Raw genomic sequence first — 7,676 nt, forward strand, 5'->3', positions numbered from 1 at the left:
ATGTAATGTAGGAAATGAACAACAAAACTTACAAGGTATTTAGAAACAGAGAGCTATGACAGAAGTCTCTTTTTATTGGTAATTGCTTTAAATGTAATTGTATTAAATTATCTAATCAAAAGACAAAGGTTGCATAATGGACTTAAAAAACACATAATCCAACTATATACTGTTTACCAGAGACTCAATTAAGAGCCAGAGACACAAATAAATTGAAAGTAAAAGGATGGAAAAAGGTATTTCAGGCAAATATTAACTAAAAGAGATCAGAAGCAGCTATACTAATATCAAACAAAATAAACTTTAAATAAAAAAAATTACAAGTTATATATTAGATATTATATATTAATAAAATATTTAATACAGCAACAAGAACTAACAATTATAATAATCACAAACATTTACATGCCTAATCACAGATTATCAAAATACATGAAGCAAAAACTGACAAAACTAAAGAGAAAAATAGACATAGTGTTTGGAGACTTCAATACCCCACTCTCACTAAAGTATAAAACAATCAGACAAAAATAAGAAAATAGAAGACTTAAGAAATGCAACAGACCTACTAAATCTGACATTTATAGATCATTCTACCCAGGAACAATGACACACACATTTTTCTCAAGTGAACATGGAAAATTTTCCAGAATAGACCATATGTTAGGCCGGAAATTACATCTCAATAGATTTAAAATATTTAAAATATCGATATGATACAAGATATCTTCTCTGACCACAATGAGATGAAGTTAGAAATCAATAACAGAAAAAATGGAAAATTCACAAATTGTGAAACAATATACTTTCAACAATTAATGAAACAAAGAACAAATTACAAGGGAAATTAGAAAATTCTTAGAGAAAAATGAAAACAAAAACAGAATTTATCAAAATTTATGGAAGCACTAAAACAAGTGCTAAGGGGAAATTTTATGGCTGTAAATGGTAACACTGAAAAGACAATATAAGAAAGACCTCAAGACCAAACTTAACAAATTAAAGATTAGAAAAAGAAGAGGAAACTAAATCCAAAGCAAGCTGAAAAAAGAAAAAATCAGAAATTAGAACAAATATTTAAAAATGGAGACTAAAAACAATTTAAAAATTAATAAATCAAAAAGGTAATTTTTTAAAAACAACATTGATAAAATTTTAGCTAGCTGTACTAAGAAAAAGTCAAAATCTTATTAATAAAATCAGAAATGAAAGCGGAGATATTTCTACAGATTCCATAGTAATAAAAAGTATTCTTGAAAAAGTACTATGAACAATTGTGCACCAACAAATCAGATAACCTAAATGAACCAAAAAATTTCTAGATGTCTAATACCTACCAAGACTAAGTTATAAGGAGATTGAAAATCTTGATACACCTACAATTAGTAAGGAGATAAAATCAGCAACCAAATATTTTCAGACAAAGAGAAACCCTGAACGTGGCAGTGTCACTTGTGATTCTACCAAACATTTAAAGAAATAAACCAGTTCTTCTCAAACTTTTTCAAAAATTGAATAGGAAGGAACACTTCCAAACTCATTCTGGCCAACATTACCTTAATACCAGTCAGATTCAATTTATAAAGATAAGAAGTTTATTTCACTCACAGTTTTGCAGGCTGTACAAGAAGCATGGCACCAGCAGTTGCTTCTGGTGAAGCCTCAGGAAGCTTTCAATCATGGCAGAAGGCGAATGGGGAGCAGGCACATCACATGGCAAGAGAGAGGGAGCACAAGGGAGATACCAGTCTCTTTTAAACAGCCAGCTCTCACATGAACTTATAGAGTGAAAACTCATTCAGTACTGTGGGAAGGGCACTAAATCATTCACGAGGGATACATCCCCATGGCCCAACCACCTCAAATTCAGCCTCATTTCCAACATTAGAGGTTATATTTCAACATGAGATTTTTGGGGAACAAACGTCCAAAGTATAAGAGCATCCAAACATACTACCAACAGAGAGAATAAGCAACCTATGGAATGAAAGGGAATAATAGCTAGGTCTGATAAAGAATTAATACCTAAGTTATGTAGAAAGTTTTTGAAACTCAACAACAACAAAAGAAAACATGATTCAAAAATGGGCAAAAGAATTGAGTATATATATATATATATATATATATATATATATATATTCAAAGAGAATATCAAAATGGAATAAGCACATGAAGAGATTCTTAACATCACTAATCATTAGGAAATGCAAGTCAAAACTGCAATGAAATATCACCTTACACCTATTAGGATGGCTCTCATCAAAAAACAAACAAAAAAATCCTGAAAATAACAAGTATCAGTGAGTATGTGGAGAAATGAGAATGCTTATGCCTTATGCCCTGTTGGTAGGAATGTCAGTTGTCAATTGGTATAGCTCTTACTGAATAAAGGAGTACGATAGTTCCTCAAAAATTAAAAAAAAAAAAAGTTACCATATAATCCAGCTAAAACACTACTGAATTTATATTTTAAAAAACTGATAAAAAGGTCTTGAGCTATTTATACACCCGTGCTCATTGCAGCAGTATTCACAATAGATGAAAATGTAGAAGCAACTCAAGCGTCCACTGAGAAAGGAATGGATAAGCCACATTTGATGTACATATGACGGAGTATTAGGCTCAAAAGTGAAGTAAATTATGACATATGCTGTAACATGAATAAAACTTGAGGATATTATGCTAAGTGAAATAAGGCAGTCGCAAAAAGGCAAATACAAATTCCACTTATGTAAGGTACTTAGAGTGCTCAAAACTATGGAGGCAGAAAGTAGAATGGTAGTTTCCAGGGGTTGAGGAGGGGGTAATTTGGAGTCATTTTCTTCTTTTTTTTTTTTTTTTTTTGAGACAAAGTCTTGCTTTGTCGCCAGGCACCAGTCTGGAGTGCAGAGGCGCGATCTCGGTTCACTGAAACCTCCGCCTCCTGGGTTCAAGCAATTCTCCTGCCTCAGCCTCCCGAGTAGCTGAGACTACAGGCGCAGGCCACCACATTCAGGTCATTTTTAAAAACATTTTAGTAAAGATGGGGCTTCACTATGCTGGTCAGGATGATCTCAATCTCTTGGCCTCGTGATCAGCCCACCTCGGCTTCCCAAAGTGTTGGGATTACAGGCGTGAGCCACCGCGCCCAACCTTGGAGTCATTTTCAAATGAGCATAAAGAAAATGTCAATAATTTTTTGGACATTATTGGAAGAAGATATTTAGAAGAGATATTCTACTCATTGGAAGAAGATATTTAGAAGAGATCTACTCAAGATCTAAGTGATCTTGCTTGAGAAGATGGGTATTGTCATATACACTTGGATATGAAATAAGTAAAGGAGTATCTTTACTGCAGTTTAATTTCTGAGATATAGATCATTTGAGACCCTAAATGCGTTGTTTGGAGGTTCTTTAAATTTTGGCTATTATTTGTTGATTTTAGATAGAAAAGTAAAAAAGTGACACATTATCTCATTATTGCAGCATAAGATATATTTGCTTCCACCAATCTATTGGTTATGTTATAAAGTTATCCCTTCTTGTAAAAAAAAAAAAAAAGTCATCTGTGTGAAACTAATTCTTTTTAATCCATGATCAAATTAATTCATAAATATTTATCTTTATTTTGTGAAGTCTTCAACTTGGCTACGGAAAGATGTTTTTTCTAAATGTTGCTTGAGCAATCCCATTTTACTTGAACTAATTTAAAATGAGGCATTAATTTATATCAGCAGAGGCTGAATTGTGCTGAGAATCTATTGATCTATGTGAAAATTACACTGTGAGGTTCTCCTTAATTGTGTGTCAAAATCCAGTTGGCTACAGAGGATATTTATTGTCAACTTCTACCACAATATCATGTTTTATTGATAACATTAAATTTAAGGTAAATGCAGAAATATATACCTGTTCCAATAAAATATAGCACATACAAATTCATACTTGAATGAATAAAAATTTGAAAATTATTTTGATGGAATATTCATTTTGATCCACTCAGAAAACATTATAATATATCAAATTTGTCAAGAAATCATGCATTTTACTCTGTTAGCTACACTATCTGAGAAGTTAACATTCTCTTATGTTAACAACAAACATAATTGGCTGCTCTCTACCTAGGAATTCTGTAGTGCATCCTTAAATAAATCCTGTATCTCTAAATTGTAAGTAAAATTTAAATATAAATTTATTTAATATTATAACATATGCAATTAATTTAAATATAAACTTAGAAAGAATTACAATAAAAAGGATTTCCTAATCATTCTTATTTTGAATTTTTCTGTTATTTATTACTGTCTTCTGGGAGGGCAAGATTTCCATTTTTGTAAAAACACATTGAGGTTTTATCATGACACCACTAAATTACATGTGTTATCTCTCTCCATCTGGTACAATGGCAAGGCTGTTTGAAGAAATAGGATTCAGGGGAGCTGTATTTCTAAAGCAATACCATTCTGAAAGAAATTTTCAGTAATTTTTTGGACATATATTGTTTGGGGATTCTTTATTTTGGCTATTATTTGCTGATTTTAGATAAAAAAGTTAAAAAGGTGTCATCTCATTTTTGCAGCAAAAACCGTAGAAATATATACTCAATGTTCAAAGTATGATACCAAAACATCTAGAAGACAGGTTCTGATTTGGCAACTCTCCAAGCCTATTTATTTTTGCCGTAATTTATCATGCATTGGAAAACATTCAGATATATCCTTGAAACCAAGAATATGTTAGACATGCATCTCTTTTTCAGTTACCTTTTATGTTTATGAAATACATATAATTTTTCAATATTTTTCATGTATTTTAGAGAACATAAATCGAATTAGCATTGCACAGTTATTCACATTTCAGTTGTATTGACATTATTTGTTTTAGTGTTAACACTACATTCTTTCTGGCTTTCTGAAGCACAATATCATTGACATGTGAGCAAAAGTGTGATTGGGGATAAGTTAATTCTACTGTTTTTGATTGATTTAAGCATTTTAAGTGGGCAGTAGCACATTGCTATGTGACTTTGGTGAATTTTCAATTCATTTTATGAAGATATTTTTCAGTTACCTAATATGTAGTTTTATTTCCTAGACTTTTAATTTTAAAAATGTAGGTTGAAAGTAGGAAGATAAATATAATTTTAGATATAATTATGTAATTATAAACATGGGAAAGCAGGCTTAATGGCTTCATTAAGAGGCTTTTGTTCCTCTTCTTCTTCCTCACAAAATAACCAGGAAGATACAAAAAGGGATTTAAAACATCAGTAACTTGAAATTCAGTGCTAAAAGACAAGTCAAAATCTTGTAGGAACTTAAAAAAAATTACAGGACTGATGGAATTTGATTGAAGGAAAAAAAAATACTATTGAGACCTAAGTCCATTAGGCAACAATATATTCAGCTTCACAGAACTACACTGGGTAATCTAGAAAGCAATGTTGATAGACATGCATTCAACCCTCACCTGTTGCCTGATTCAAAGAATATACAAATCTGAACTGTGGCATAAATTCCTCTGCTTTCTTGGGGGCTTTTCTGTTCTGTATTTCAATTGAGGCTACTACCCCAACACACACATGTGTACACCTTCCACTAACACACACACACACACACATACACTCTCATGATTTTCCTCTATTACATATAAATTCTAAATAATAATTTGGTAAAAATAAAAATGACAGGGTGTTTACTCATCACACTTTACTCACTGGAGACAATCTTTTTCATAAAAATTTACAGTAGTAAAGAAATTCTAATTTTTTACATAATTCTATAAAATTCTATAACTCTAAGCAAGATTTGGAGAGTAGAAGAGGTAAGGAATCATTTAAAACCTGCCAAAAACCTAACATTGGCCTTGGAGTTGAGCATATCAAGTTTCTTTTCAATTATTTATTGAAGCATAAACAGTGGGTCTGAAAACAAACTTTTTTGTCTTTTAAAAACTTGTATCAGAGGAGATTATGAATGCAGGTCTCCACTACCACAAATTACGGAGTCGAGTTTCCCACAATTGGGGAAATCACAGGGTTCAGCAGATCTGGAATAAAATGGATAAGCCTCACCCTGGGAAAACCACTTTTATGATCATGGTATCTCCTCTGCCAGATACATATAAAGGCAATCTTTTGACTCTTACCTATGAAAAATATTTACTCCAGTATCATTATCTCACTTTATTCAAATACGAGTATTGAGGAAAAAAATGGAGCCAAGCAAGTATTGGAGAACAAAAATACAAAAACAAGTATGAAGATTAGAGGAACAGCATACTTCAAGAGATGATCTATTGTGATATGCAGAAGAAAGTATCTGGAATACAGTATTCTCTAATAATTGCTGTAATATATGGCTTTCATGTATACAGAGTTACAAGTTAGTAGAGCAAAAAAAAAAGGATGAGGATGGAGATCAAAAGCATCCACATGAAATAAAAAGAATAAGATACAACAAGACAGGATACTAAAAATGGCTTTCAGTAGAGAGGGTGAAATTACAGGAAAAGCAAGCTTAAAATGTTTTTGAGAAACTAAAAGATAACAAACAGTAGAATAGAAAATGGAATATATAGTTCCAAAAACACTAGAGAATTTAAAGACATAAAAATATCTATGAAACAAAAGACAGAAAGCAAAGAGATAAGAGAAACATAAATAAGAGAAGGCACACATAATGAGACAATGTTTCAAATTTATCTGTTTTATTTTTCAGTGCTAGTAACTCTTTTATCTTCTTGTTTCTCTCTTCAAGCTATCTTAGCAGCTTAGGCAGGTTGAACTTATCCCGCAAAACATCCCATCACAGAATAAAACTGGAGTCCTCAGTTTTCAGAATCAAAACACTTTTACGAATAAAACGATACGAGAAAAGAAGGGGTTTTTAAATCTCAAGTGCAAATGTTGATGCCAAAATCTATTTTGCAATAAGAAAAAAGAGATGTAATACTCGGTTTTCTAGGTCAAGATTTCCTGCCTCTGAATGAATTATAGAATCAAAAAGAAATGTCATCCTCATGTGGGGCAGAGAGGGGATTCCTCTGACACTTGTACCTTTACGGTTGGCTTCAAAAGATGATGGTGGAATATACTGTGCAGAAAAGTGTCACAAATCTGAAATTTTATGAAATTTACCTCTTACTGCCTGTAGAGAGTACTGGAGAAATGTCCTTTTTTGTGTGGGAATAGTGGAGGAGATGGCTACATTTGGAGCCATGAGCAAAGATGGCTAATGCCACTCCACCTACTCTCTCTTGGCTCTGAACATTTATAGGACAGCAGCCTTAGGGAGGAGACTGCAAAACAGATCATTAGGAGTGTGCCTTGGATGCAGTTGACTGAAGTGGCAAGATACTGCACAGTAATTAGCCAGTTAGAAAGTTGTAGTGAAAAAGAATGATTGAGAACCCAAAGCCAGAAATTTACCATTTTAAAGAGGTGATTTCTTTTCAACCCTAACTGGTAAATGATTAAATTGAGAATTCCTAAGAGAAACAGAAGACAAAGTACAAACTAAATCTCATGTGCTCACAAAGATCAAATCAAGCCTATGGGTATCTGTCACATCTATTACAACCAGCTTGAAAGACAGACACGATTTCTGCTTCTTTGTATCCCCACCCTGTAGGAATTCTCTTCCCTTGTCCTTGGTCAGGACTTTGGACAGGACCTGTGTCTTACATCTAATAATA

At 32.5% G+C, this 7,676-nt stretch overlaps 1 non-coding gene across 1 annotated transcript; it reads right to left on the bottom strand.

Moving 5' to 3' along the window:
* Positions 1–5,944: 5,944 nt before the first annotated feature.
* Positions 5,945–6,105, bottom strand: LOC118151702 (U1 spliceosomal RNA). The gene has a single exon (XR_004740138.1). It is a non-coding gene; the product is annotated as a U1 spliceosomal RNA (small nuclear RNA).
* Between the last annotated feature and the right edge of the window lie 1,571 nt (positions 6,106–7,676).

The sequence above is a fragment of the Callithrix jacchus genome, chromosome 2 (genome assembly GCF_049354715.1).
Source record: "Callithrix jacchus isolate 240 chromosome 2, calJac240_pri, whole genome shotgun sequence".
Taxonomy (NCBI): Eukaryota; Metazoa; Chordata; class Mammalia; order Primates; family Cebidae; genus Callithrix; species Callithrix jacchus.